This window comes from Marmota monax, unplaced genomic scaffold (assembly GCF_021218885.2).
Source record: "Marmota monax isolate L192 unplaced genomic scaffold, Marmota_monax_Labrador192_F-V1.1 WCK01_AAM20220418_F8-fsc00015, whole genome shotgun sequence".
NCBI lineage: Eukaryota > Metazoa > Chordata > Mammalia > Rodentia > Sciuridae > Marmota > Marmota monax.
This window is the reverse complement of record NW_026692194.1, coordinates 4,362,160-4,377,256: the sequence shown is the minus strand read 5'-3', so window position 1 is coordinate 4,377,256 and position 15,097 is coordinate 4,362,160.

Below are 15,097 nucleotides of genomic sequence, written 5' to 3'. Positions count from 1 at the left end.
TTTTCTTTTTACTTTTGCAACATTTTTATTTGTTCTTTTTAGGTACACATGACAGTAGGGTGTATTTTTACATATTATACATACATGGAGTATAACTTATTCTTTTTAGGATCCCGTTCTTGTGGCTGTACATGATGTGGAGTTTGACTGGTGGTGTATTCATATATGAACATAGGAAAGTTATATCCAATTCATTCTACTGTCTTTCCTATTCCCATCCCCCCTCCTTTCCATTCATTCCCCTTTGTGTTTCCAAATTTTTTGTCTCTACAAATGATGCTACCAGTAACATTCATGTTCTTGTCTTATTATGCCCACTTGGAAGGTTTTCTCTGGAATGTACATCTAAATTTGAGCTGCAGTTGTGCTAGTTGCTTTATTGGATATTGGCAAATTGCTTTCTAGGATGGGTGTACCATAATTCCCTCACACATACTTCATCTTCAGTTTACTTTTGTGGTTTTAGTTACAGTCAACCACTATCTGAAAATATTAAATGGAAATTTTCAGAAATAAACAATTCATAAATTGAAACTGCATGTCACTCTAACTAGTATGATGAAATCTTTTGCAATCCAGCTCTGTCCAGGTCATGAATCACCTTTATCCAGTGTATCCATGCTGTATATGTTACCCATGCACTAATAAGTAGTATCTCGGTTATCAGTTTGACTATCATGACATCATAGGGTTTCTGTTCCAGTAACCTTTATTTTATTTAATAACGGCCCAAAGCACAAGAGTATTGTCACTGACAATTTGGAGATGCCAGAGAGAAGCCATAAATGGCTTCCTTTCAAGTGAAAAGGTAAGAGTTCCAGACTTAATAAGAAAAAAGAAATCTGCTGAAGTTGCTAAGATCTACGTAAGAACAAAACATAGCACATAGAGAGCCCAATACTTTCCTTGGTTTCAGACATCTATTGGAGGTCTTGGGATGTCTCTGCCTTGGAAAAAAGGGGACTACTTACTAACTTACATTCCCACCAACAGGAAAATGAGAATTCCTGTTACTTCACATTCTTATTAACATTCAGTCCTTATAGGTTTGGGGTGTGTGTGCATATGTACTGAGCTGAGAGACCTTAAAATTGTATCTTATTATGGTTCAATTTTTTTCCCCATCAGCAAAGTTAGAAATCCTTTCATGTCTATGGCCATTTCAATTTTCTTTCAATTACTTGTTAATATTTTTTATTCATTCCATAGTGAGATGTTTACTTTTTTTCTTATTTGTCTGTAGGAATTCTTCATATATTCTGGATATTAATACTTTGTCATATGCATTGCAAATTTCTCCTTTTGGTTTTAGGTACATCTTAGCACTTTTAAAATATGGTGTCTTTTAAGTTATTGAAGTATTAATCTTTAAATTTTAATATAGTCAATTTTATCAATCTTTTGAGGTTTGTGCTTTCTGTATTTTATTTAAGTAATACTTTCTTATAAAATTATAAAAATATTCTATATTTCCCAAAAGTTAAAAATTTTTGTTTTTAACAGACAGATTTTTAATCTATCTGGAATCTATTTCTCATCTATTATGAAATGTGATTCTAATTTTATGTCTGAATGAAAAATTCAAATAACTAATTTTGCCAGCACCATTTATCCCATTGTCTGTTCTTTCACCACTGATCTGCAATGATAGCTGCATTATATGTGAAGTTTTACTATTTGTGTGACTGTTTCTGGGTGCATTAATCCATTCTGCTGGTTTACTTGCATGTCCCTGAGCTAATTAATACATATTGTCTTAAAAATTATAGCTTTATATTAGGGTTTAATTAGATTCCCCACCTTGTTCTTCAAATTTGTACTTTTTCTTGGCTCACTTTGCTCTTCCAGATAAATTTTTAAACCTGCTTAAAATTGGGAGTTCATAACCAACTTGAATCTAATGTATGAAATATGATATGTCAAGAGCTTTATAATGTTTTGAACAACCAATAAAAAAAATTTAAAAAAAAAAATTTTACTCCAAAAAAAGAAAGAGCCAATTGTCATGGCACATGCCTGTAATCCCAGCAGCTCGGGAAGCTGAGGCAGGAGGATCCCAAATCCAAAGTCAGCCTCAGCAACTTAGCAAAGCCCTGAGCAACTTAGTGAAAGCCTGTTTTCAAAAGAAAAAATTAAAAAGGCTAAGGATGTGGGTCAGTGGTTATGTGCCCCTGAGTTCAATCCCTGATACAAATAATAATAATAAAAACTATGAAAGAAAGAAACTATTTGGGTTTTTATTGGAAATTCACAAAACTTATAAATTTATTCATGGAAAAAATCTTTATCATATTGAAATCTCTACCATATTGAGTTTTCCTTTTTGTGAATACAGTATGTCTCTTTATTTAGGGTGGCTTTAATGCATTCCAATAAAGATCTATGATTTTTCTCCATAGGCTCTTGAGCATTGAATCCTAACAAATTTTTATATTTTTGTTGCCATTGTAAATGTCATACATATTTAAATTATGATTTTCTCACTGTGCTTTTTATGGTAATGCAAAGATTTTTACATGTTAATCTTATACAGAAAATTTGCTGAGCTCCAGCAAGTTATCTGCAGAGTATCTGGGGTTTTCTATATGACCATTCATATTGTCTGACATTCGTTGCTGTTTTTGCAGTGCCGGGGTTCAAATATAGGGCATTACACATGCTACATCAGCACCACCAGTGACCTACATCCTCAGTTTCTGACTATGTTCCCTTTGTCAGTGTGTGTGAGGAGGAGTCCTGTGGGTCTTGAACTCTGGAGCCTCCTGCTTTAGCCTCCCATGTGACTGGGATTATAAGCACACACTGCTGTTCCTGGCTCCTAATCTGTATAATTTTTTTTCGTACCATACCATGCTGGCTAGGACCTCCAGGTGATAGCAAGCATCTTTGTCTTAGCCTTGATTTCAAAGAAAGTGCTTCTGAAATATTACTGCTACATTTAACATTTGCAGTAAGTTTTTGTGATAACTTGACTCCATATTTTTCTTCAGAGAGGGGTTTTACATCCTTATGCCTTTTCATGGACACTTAGTGGAGACCAGATCTCAGTAAACTGACTTATGCTGACCACACTTATGAAAGATTGACTAGAGTGCCAATTACTTTAGAGGAACAAAGTATCAAGTGGTCCAGATTTGGGCGTCTTGTGCTCAGCACTTTCTGTGGACAAACTTTTCTGAGAAACGAGATCATTCCCAGAAGGTAGTTTAGTATGGGGTTAGTTGGGCTGTCATCAAGCTGTAACAGATCAATGTTTAGTTTTCCACCATAGCAAAAGACCAGTTTACTTTCACGATTGTAAGCCAAGTTTCCTTTCTCACAAACAAGATAATAATGCTTTGTTTATTTCTATTGTTTTCCACATGTCAATTGCAGCCGACCCTTTTTTTCTGAGTGAAATATTCTGTAGCATGTTTATATCTTTATTATAATAAGATCTACTATGACTCTTTTGACAATTAACTTCATGTTTTCCTGCTTTGATCCATAGTATGTCAATTACATAGTTTGACACTCATAAGACATTTTTGTTGCACCTAATTTTAAGAAGTTGGAGTGCAGATCATCCAAAAGGAACATACACTTTGATCTTGCAGTTCCAATTCTAGGAAGTAGCAGCAGCACAAGTCCTCAAAGTTTCACTATGAGAAATGTTGCAGTACTCTTTGTATTATCTAAAATTGACACATAAATATACCCCAAAAGGGGACTGGTTAATTGATTGGGTGTTTGTATTGAATGAAATACAACACTATAGAGTCTAGAATAAATTTTTATATAATTTTGTGGGAAAAGGTACTCAACATATTTCCAATAGAAAAAAGACAGCTTTATTCTCCTTTTATTGTTAAAAATGTTTATGTGCATTTGTATAGGAAAAAATACTAGGGGCTGGGGTTGTGGCTCAGTGGTAGAGTGCTTGCCTGGCATGTGTAAGGCACTGGGTTCGATCCTCAGCACCACATAATAAATAAATAAATAAAGGTATTGTGTCCGTCTACAACTAAAAAAATGCTTTTTAAAAAGTCCATGAACATGCACATACATATATATGAGGTACTAACATTGGCAATTGCTCAGGACAGGAGTCACAAAGTTGAGGTAAGACACTTACCTTTGTCTGTTTTGTGTTCTATTATAATGTATTATCTGACATGAAATATTTCTTGACTTTGGGCTTTGTAAGAACTTAATTTTTATTTTTAATTATATAATATGAAAATTACAAATACGTTTTGCAAAGATAAAAAAGATGTCAACTTTGGAATTTAAAAGCAAGCCTTTGCTGTTCCTAATAATTTTACTGCCAAAAAGAAGGAGAGGGCTCACCAGCCAGGGGCTGGGGACCACCCACCCCTGTTCCTGAGTATGTGAAGATTATAGTTTCTCTTTCACACCTGAGTATAGCTCAAGATTCAACCCTCTTCATCCCAGACTAGGAACTACTTTGCAGACCACAGGGGAGGAAGAACATCAGGAATCCTGAAACACTGGCCCAAAGCACCTTTTGGGGAAATATCAAGTTATCCATCTTTGGCAAATGCCCAGTCTGGAGTGTAGTCTTGGGATAGCAGAGCCCTCCTCCACCCATACTCAGCATTAACGGACAGGGGACCCTTACCTACTAAGCCTCTGCTCTTCCCCTTATCTTGCATCCCGGAGATAAGCCCAACTTCTCAAGCCCTACCTTCTTTCTAGCAACCACTATTACCTTGATATTTATCATGTAATATTTCCTGTGCATGCTTTTATTTGTAAAATAGCTTCCATTTTGTTTTATGTTTAAATTTACACAGGCAATTTTATGCTATGTGTACCCTTTAGCCACTTGCTTTCATTTGTTTTTTTGAGATAGAGTCTTGCTATGTTGCCCAGGGTGCCTTCTAACTCCAGGACTGAAGTGATGCTCCTGCTTCAGTATCCTGAGTAGCTGGGACTATGGACTCGTGCTACTGTGCCTGGCTACTTGCTTTCTTTTTCAGTTAACTTTTTTTTGTGAGATTTATCTGGATTAATCCATGAAGATTCATTCATGTTAAGTGTTAAACACCACATTTCATTTTATCCACCCTGCTATAGGTGAACAGTTAGATCACATTCACTATTTTGCTGTTATAGAGCAGCAGTGATTATTTTTGGACTTACTTCTTGTGCACAAGTATTGGAATTGTTCCTGAGAGCTATTGACAAATATTTTCTGAACTTCCTCATACTGTATAATGAACTCTGAAACATTTAAATGAATGTCTTCATTGTTTATGAATGTATGTAGTCTTGAACATTTCTAGGTATATATGGTTTGGTAACATCAGCTATGTTAACCTAAAATGAAAGAGACTGCAAAATCAGAGATAATAATCCTCTGCATCTTAGAAAGAGGAGTAGAATTTTATAGTATTATCTGACCTTTGTTTGCCTTTCAATGTGTGTATCCAACTCCCCAGCTAAGCCAGAAGCCTCTTGTCCAGAGTGACTATATGTTGGAATTACAATTTTCACCACCTAGGACTGTGACCTTTATATAGTGTAACCTCTTGCTCTTCAGTGTGCACCTCAAACCAGCACTGTTGGCATCTCCTGAGTGCTTTCTAGAAATGCAGAATCTTAACTCCCTCTCCAGACCTAATGAATGGGTTTCTTCTAGATACTCAGGTATCTTGTTAAAAATTGAGTGTCATAAACGATTCCCTGGCCCTTAGTAACATATGTGCTTAATTTTGATCATCTTAAGATCAATATACTGTATTTCCTACCTTTATTTGCTCTCAAGAACCTTACCTATTATGGCAACATGTTGGGTACCAGTGTGTTCCAGGCAAAGAAAAAGGACAATCTCAGACCAGTGAGTCAAAGTAGGTGATATCTGAGCAAATCGTACAGTACTTGTAGTCATTAGCCAGTAGAAAGGGAAGGGTGTTCTAGACAGAGGGGATCAAGTAGGGAAATGCATGCTTGACAATTGTTTAGGGAAATCTAAGCAATTGAATGCATATGAAGCAGCAACACAAGAGGAAGCTGATGGCAAATTATGAAAGATCTTGTTTACTAAGCAAAAGAATTCTGTTTTTATCACACAGACAGGCTGGAAGAAACCAGTGAAGTATTTTTGGTAATAAATGACACAATTAGATTTGTAATATTAGATAATTACTCTGGAAGCAATTTCAAGGTTGAATTTGGAGGAGGCTGGACTGGCAAAAATAAATAAACCAAAAGAAGGAAAAGTGACCATCATGCCCGGAGGTGATGCATAGAGCAGCAATCCACAGACCTCCTCTCACAAAGGGATTTGAGGAATGTTCCACCAGAAAGTGGTTGCCTTACTTGGCTGAAAGATTTAGAGTCTGCATGACTACAGATCTGGATTGCTGATCTGTGGTGGAACCGGTAAGACTGAGCTGCAGTAACACACCCAAGATTCAACCCTGCCTCGCTGTACCATAGGAACTGCTTTATGGACCACAGGGAGGAAGGGTCCTGTGATACCTAGAACACTGATCCACCTGATGCTCGGAATCCTGAGGACTCCGGTATTCAGAGATATGCCATTTTCTCTTAGCATGACTTGTGTGTCTAAAACTCTATGCAGCTAATTGGGTCTATTTCCCATCTGATAGGGGGTACAATGCCATGAAATAACCACAGCAGCACCAGCAGCACCAGCAGCAGTAACATCTGCTGATACTTACTATGTCCTAACCTTTGTGTCCAGAGTTTCACTTATAGAATTTCACCTAGGTCTCATACAGATTCATGTGGTAGAGACAATTATGTTTTAATAATTGTTTTATTAGAGTATAGTGGACAAAACACAGATAAAAAAATTGCATGTACCTAATAGTAACCCCAAACTCCTGGAGAACACGTAGTATCTTATTCATCTTTATGCTCCCAAAGCATCTGAGATCAAGAATTGGCATAGCAGATAATATTTGTCAAGTGGTTAAAAAATATGCTCACAGCCAAAAGACAATAAATAGCCCCTTGTCGTAATTATTCTCAGGGTTTGGTACATGTCACCATCCCACGCGGAACTCTGAACAACCCAACTGTTAACATCACATGCCTGGAGATCCTGGAGATCCTGAAGTAGTAAATGAATACAGATTTACCAGCTGTATGTTTGATCATACAAATATTTTCACTCATCTTTAATACCACGCTCTTCCCAAATGAGAATGTGCTTGCCAGGACTTCACTAAATCATAAAGCTTAAAAGCATCATAATGTGTATGTGTTATCTTTTTACTTCTTTTTCCCCATATTTTTTATTGGTGCATTATAGGTGTACATAATGGTGGGATTTGTTGTTACATATTTGCACATGCACATAACAGAACTATATAATTTGGCCAATATCATTCTCCAGTATTTTATCTTTTTACTTCTAAAGTGATTTTTCTTACACAATTCTTCTACCCAAATAATTAGTGTTCTCTAGTGACTATCATCTAAATGGATTTTTTAAGCTAGCACTTTCAACATTTTTACATCAAAAAGAATAAAAGTAATTGTAGGAATAACAATGAAAGATTTTCTGGCAGTGCCTAAAAGGGGAACTGTTGTTAGTCTGAAAAGGAATCCATTAATATTATGGATAGTGGTAATTTCCAAAGAATTTACTGCGGTATTTTATAAAAGCGATGTTTTAAATTTGTCTCTATTTTTATTTTCAGTTGAACCTTACTGATGTTCTATTATGACAAGAATGTAAATGATTATGAAAACTTTGAAATGATGCCCATTTGCATTACTGTTATAATAAATTTCATACCATCAATTTTGTTCATTCAATTACTTATTCCTCTAGCAAATGTTAGATGAGCACTATATTTGACACTAGAGATACAGAGATAAAAAATATAGTTTTTTTTTTCCTTTAAAGTTATCAGGTTAGTGAGGAACCGAGTTTAGAAATTAAAAGTTGCAATGTATAGGGCTCTGGTTGTAGCTCAGTGGTTAGAGCACTTGCCTATCATGTGTGAGGGCTTAGATTCCATCACTGGTACTACAAAACAAAAAAACAAAATGAATGAATGAAAGAAAGAAAAAGAGCGAGAAAAGCAAAGGAAATTGCAGTATATATAAGACCAATGGTATAGATATGCACAAGATCACACATGGGCTTAGAAGAGGAGCAACACATTTGAGGGTAGAAAGTTACTGAAGGCTTTGAGAAGGAATGATTCTTGAGCTCTGGATTTTATCTTAAGGAAAAAATAGGAGGCAGCTAATTCAAGAGAAGTATGTGCCAGAGTTCTTAGTCGTAAGCAACAGAAATCAACAGAGGCTGATTAAGTAGAAAAGAAGTGTATTAAAATGACGTTAGATAGTTCACTAAATTTCCTGGATAACTCAAAAATCAGGCTCTGAAAGCACACAGCCAGAAACATCTCCCCAAATCATGCCAGAGATCTGGTCTTGTGGGGATGCTGCTGAAGCTGATATGGTCAGTCAGTACCCACCAGCCCTGGACATTAAACTACCACCAGCCCCAGCTGCCTCAGGAGTTCAGTCTTGCTGCAAATACAAATAGTACTATCAGAGAAAAATTCTCTATGGTTCTTGCTTCTTTGTGTCATAGCTCCTAAATCAAAGTCTGGGGCAGAGACATTTGGCTTGGCCCAGCAGAGGTAACATACCTACACCTAGATTAAAAGGAAGCATTATGGTTTGGATATAAGGTGTCCCCAAAAAACTCCTGTATTAATAATGCAGGAATATTCAGAGGTGAAATCATCAGATTATGATAGCCAAAACCTAAGCTGTCTATCTAATGTAAATGAACTGAGTGGGTGGTAACTATAGGCAAATAAGGTGTGGCTAAAGGAAGTGGGTCACTGGAAGGGTTCACCTTCCCTGAAGCTCCTTCTCCCTCACCCCTCTTCCCCACCACCAGGAGGTAAACAGCTTTCCTCTGCCACACCTTTCCACCATGATGTTCCGCCTTGCTGCAGGTCCAGAGCAATGGGGCCAGTTGACCATGGGCTGAGACCTCTAAAACTGTGAGCCCAAATAAACTATTTTTCTAAGTTGTTTTTGTCAGTACTTTGTCCGCAACAAAAAACTGACTAACGCAGGAAAGCTAGAAAAAGCAGGTATCTGTCAGTTTTTATTATCTATTGCTGCATAACAAGCCACTTCCATGGCTTAAACTATCAATAACCATTAGTATAATCTCAACATTCTGTAGATTGACTGGTCTCATCTGGACAGTTCTTCTGCTCCAAGTAGCATCAGCTGGGTCTCAAAGCAGCTGAAGGCTCATGTGCCTGAGATGTCCAAGATGGCTCACTGACATGGCTAGCTGTTGGCTGGGAACTCAGGCAGAGCAGGTAGGTTATTCTTCATGGGGCTTCTGCATACAGATTGGGTTTCCACAGCACCATGCTTTTGCATAGTGCCTCCCTTTCAAGAAAGAAAATTCCAAGTAATGAAGACAGACGTTTCATCTCTCTTAATGATAATTCCTGAAGTAATATAGCATCACTTCTACTCACTTTATTAGTTAAACCTCGCCACCGGAGAGCACACACTCATAAAAGAGAGAGATAAGAAGCTCCATCTTGCAACATAAATAATAACAAAACAAAAAAAAATTGAAGCTAGCTGGGCATGGTGGTATACACCAGTATTCCCACTGACTCAGGAGGCTGAGGCAGGAGGATTTGCATGTTCAAGGCCAGCCAAACAACTTGGCAAGACCCTGTCTCAAAATGGAAAAAAAAAAGTGGCTGGGAATGTAGCTCAGTGGTAAATACCCCTGGGCTCAATGCCCAGTATGGGGGGGAAAAAAAAAAGACTGAAGCTATCTTTAATTTTCTTAACTGGCATTTTCAGCTTTTATACTAGGAGTCAGGCCTTGCCTCCCACCTAAACTCCTAAGTTGGAGATTTTATTTTTTCAAACAGAGGAAAGGGGTTCAGATCATCATCTGTCAGAAGCAGAAAGAAGAATATTCCAACTAGAGGGAACAGTACTGGAAAGTCAGAGAGAGGATTTGAGTGGTGCACTATTTATGATAATATAAGTCCTGCTGTTCTCTTGCTAACACTGCATTAGAACTGCTCCTTGTTGAACAGAGTTGTAATTCTACTGTATTTGTGCACATTACGGGGTTTAAACTAATTACAATTGATTCTGAAGTTGCAGGCCTTGTTTGTTTTCTCCTTTCTACATCTTTAAAACCCTTTTCAAGATCATTCTCTACAAGAGTTGCTTCAGGGTGGGAAATGTGTATTTGACAATGATTGCCTGGGCAATGCAGTAATTTGGAAATAAATAAAGCCATACCTCATCTCTACACTCAGGTATTTTTCTAATAGTCTTTTCTTTTATTTCTCATTATGAAAATATTCAAAGTACCAGGAAAATGGAATAGTAATATTGGGCTTTTTTCCTAAACTAATTAAAAATAAATGATGGACATGATATTTTCAGGCATGTCTAAAAAATAAGAATTTTTTGTACATATCCATAATTTCATTAATATTATATTCAAAAAATTAATTATAAATCTGAGAGCATTTAATGTCATATTCATATTTCCATTTTACTGCCAAAATATTTTTAATGATTTATTCAAATGAGGATCCTATCAAAAACCATGCATTGCATTTGATTATTTCTTTTAAGTCTCTTTTAATCTAGAATATCCCTTTGGAAGAGACAGAGTTATTTGTCTTATAGAATTATTTATGTACTGCATTCTCTTAGAGTATTGTTTAACTTGTTTTTCCAGTATTTCCTGTAAACTAGAAGCTAGATTTAAAGGCTTATGTAGCATTGTGCTGTGGACCTAAAGTGACCTCCAAAGACTCGTGAGTTGAAGGCTTGGTCCCCAACACAGCAATATTCAGAAGTGGGGATTTTTCTAAGTAATGGAATGATGGGGGCTCTGCCCTCATAATGGATTAATTGATTGAGGGATTCATATTTGATGGCATTGTTGGGAGTTAGTGGAAACTGGAAGGGGCAGGGCCAACCTGGAGGAAGTAGGTCACGAGGGGTGTTCCTGGAAAGGGTACATCCCTTCACTGCCCATTCCCCTCTCCACTTCCTGGCTGCTGTGAACTGAGCAGCTTTCCTTGCCCATGCCCCTCTGCCATGATGTTCTGTTTTGTCTTAGGCCCAGAGTGATGGAGCTGGCCAGTCATGGACTGAAACTTCTGAAACCCTCAACCAAAATAAATCTCGTTTTTCTTCAGTAATTTTTTCTCAGTGACCAAATGACTAATACATGTAGATCCACGTTAAATAGATTACATTTGGCAAGAATACTGTCTATTTCTGTGATCGGCATTCTTCGTCTGTGATTTGTATACTTCCTTTTGCATCACATCAGGAGACTCGGAGTGTGCAATTGTCTTTGTCTTTTAGTTTGTGGCTGGGGGAAGAGCAAAAATAATTCATAGCATATCAGTTCAAGTGAGGTGAAATAATCTAAGATAGGATTACAACAGGTCTAAAGGTACAGAGAGAAGCATAGCCAGCTTTAGGCTGAATCCTCACCTAAGAGGAGAGACTTTTTTGGTATTAATGAAGGGATGCGAAGTGCCTGCCCAATCTGAGGACCAAACCCTTCTACCCCAGAGAGAAGGAAACTCCCAGTGTAAGCTCTGCACAGGTCTCTTCTGCCCAAATCTGGGCAAAGTTTGGCCCTATTTCCTAGGGGCACTATCTTGATTTTTGCAGTTGAGGGAAGAACTTAGCAAGGTTCTATGCTGTTGCAGAGGTTCAGACCTGGATCTATCCCACTTTAAAGCTAATTCTCTATTCATATACCAACCTGCTTCTCTTTCTGACAGGAACATTTATTTCATGGGACCTACAGAGCCAAAGAATTTAAGGTCTGGTCTAGAGTCCCCAGCATTGGAAGTATTGTCTCTGACACTAATAGAGGCCCAAAATGGCTGCAGGAGTTTTACAGACAGTCTCTGAAAAGCCAGTGTTCAGGGGTCCAGGATTGGCAACCTCAGTAGACAGAATCAGCAGAAATCAGGATGATCTGGAGCAAGGCTTCTCAAACTTGGCACTACTGGCATTTGGGGCTTGGGTAATTCCTTGTCGTTGAAAGCTGTCCTCTGCATTGTAAGGTATTTAGAGGCATCCCTAGCCTCTACTTACTAGATATCAGTTGCACCTCCACCTCAATTATGACAACCAAAAATATCTCCAGACATTCTTAAATGTCATAGGTCAGGGACAGGGAGTGGGATGGTTGTGTTAAAAAACACCCCTAGTTGGAAATCACTGTTCTGGGGGAAGAGTTAATTCATGATAGTAGTGTCGTCTGCTAAAGGACTAATACCAGACTCTATGTTGGAATATTTTATATATTCATCTCATCTGAATAGCAGCTCTGTCGGGTAGGGGCACTATCTTGATTTTTGCAATTGAGGGAAGAACTTAGCAAGGTTCAATGCTGTTGCAGAGGTTCAGATCTGGGATCTATCCCACTTTAAAGCTAATTCTCTATTCATATACCGACCTGCTTCTCTTTCTGACAGCAGGGAGCAGTTGCCAGAATGCAGGCATCCCAGGCCTGCCTGTAGCAGAGGAGTGTGGCGGACAGTCTTGAAGGAGTATCAGCTCCAGGAGGGTAAAGCTTCCAGGTCATCAGTATTTATCTGGTTGGAGTTTCCAAGGGGCTCACAGAAGTTCCACTGATATTCTTCATAAGGCTTCATCAGTGAAAACTCAAGAGGAAAGACAGCCATGAGATTAGCTTCACAGTTGGGATGGGATCATGGAATATGCCAAAAATATTGAAGAAAATAACCATGGGAAGTCTGTCCTTAAGTTCTTCAAGTAAGGAACAAGATTCTAAGCCCTAAGGAAGCCTGAGATACTCCAGGAGTTACAGCATGAGAACTGTGCCTTGGATAAGCCATAGTTCACTAGAATAGCATAAGGTCAAAAGAAGCTTACCCTGAATACCCCTAATGAGAGAGGATGGGTGCTATGAGAGGGCTTTGGGCATGTTTGTCCCAAGATATCTGAAGTGAAGCATTTCCCAGCTACCCCAAGAGATCTCCCTCTTCTCTGAACTCCAGGTACTCTTCTTGTCAGTCCTACACAGCTCATCCTTTGATTGTTCTCCATTTGATAGAATCAGGGGGCTGGGGTTGTAGCTCAGTGGTAAAGCACTTGCCTAGTATGTATGAGGCACTGGATTCAATCTTCAGCACCACATAAATATAAATAAATAAAATAAAGGTATTGTGATAGAATCAGGTTTCAAGGTAGTGATTGTTTTAGTTATATTGGTCTTGTCTTCCTTGACTGTAAATTTGTATTTATGGGCAAGAATCAAAGCCAGCTTCTTTATTTTAGTCCCTCAGTACAGTGCTGAAGGCATCAAGGAGTTCAATTAAATGTTAATTAAATTTCAAAGATAAATTACAAAAATAATCAAGTATAGGATCATAAATTGACATTATATCTAGAAACTATTGTTTTGGTCGGCTTTTTCATTATCAAGACCAAAAGACCTACCAAGAACCATTACCAGAGGAAAAGTTTATTTTGGGGCTCACGGTTCCAGAGGTCTCAGTCTGTAGAAGGCTGAACCTATTCCCCTAGGCTCTAGGTGAAGATGAAAATCAAGGCAGAAGAGTGTGGCAGAGGGAAGCAATGCAGGACACTCCAACACAGAAGCAGAAAGTGACTAAGTTCAGCCACCAAATATATGCCCCCAAAGCATGACCCCAGTGCACCTCCTCCAGCTATACCCTACCAGCCTACCCTTACAATTCAGTTAATACCTGTCAGGGGGTTAATTCACTGATTGAGTTAAGGCTCTCGTAATCCAATCATTTCACCTTTAAACCCTCTTGCATTATTGCACACATGAGCTTTTTGGGGACACATGCTAAACCATAACAACTATAAAGCCATAAAACGTAAACATGATAAATAGAAAACTCTCAAGAAAGATATTAACAACTACATTTAAATATTTTTCTGAAAATACTCCACTGATTTAAGATAATTTCATTTATTGGACAAATATCAACCATGTGATGGACCATGTTCTTGAAGTTGGGAACATTGAAGTAAGACAGAACTCTGCCCTCCAGTAACTGTAAGTTGCATGAAAACTTGTTTCTGTTGTATTTCTCTGGATCCTGCTACCAAACAAAAGTTAAATATAGATGCAGGTCTTTCACAAAGGTAAAGCTCTAGTTCAGCAAATTTTCCAAAGGCTCAAATTCTATATATAAAGATCCATCAAATTCTATAGACCATTCCAAGGGTAAAATCTGAAGGATAGGCTACTGAGGGTAGGAATTGGCATCAAGATGTACTATTTAAACAAAGAACCCCAAATATTTCCTAAACATAGGGGACATGAGGTTAATACCTAAATTTGGCTCCTCTTTAGTTGGCCTTAGTAACACATTGAAATAATTATCATAGAAGTGACTGGCTCATCTTCTGCTTGGTGAACAGTAGTGGACGAGGTGATGAGGGTAGCCTTCAGCGCCTCTTGAAAAGCAGTATTCAAGACCCTGCCACCTCCAGGGGCAATGCTTCCTAGACCAGTGCGAGGCTTGAGCGAGAAGATGGATCATGAACTCATCTGATCCCCCTACTACTCTATTTGGAGGTAGGAGAAAAGAGAATATTTTCTTACATTTTATTATCACACCAACAAAACTTAGACTTTGAATTTAAATTTCTATTTATGCTATCAATCTTGTAAAAATCATGTCTAGGAAGATGAGATGAAATATTATAATTACAGGAAATTCTTGGTTACATTAGTAGAGATACAAAAGTTTCAGACATAACAGTTTCGCCAATAATTTCATTTCTTCTGGTCAGGTTTTCTGTATATTCTGCTATTCATAATAAGTCAGTTATCTAAATTTGATATTACTCCAATTTTTACTACATTTATTGCTTTTACATCTGACACCTTAATCTTCCTTTTTGTGCTAGAACTTGTCTGCTACCACCTTTTTCTACTAGGAGCTGCAAGTTTTACTTCGCAACCACCTCCAGTCCAAGTAAATAGACCAGTCTAATATCAGTCATTCTCCAAGATTGTTCTAATCTAAGTAGAGAGGACCATATGAGAGAAGGTATTTGT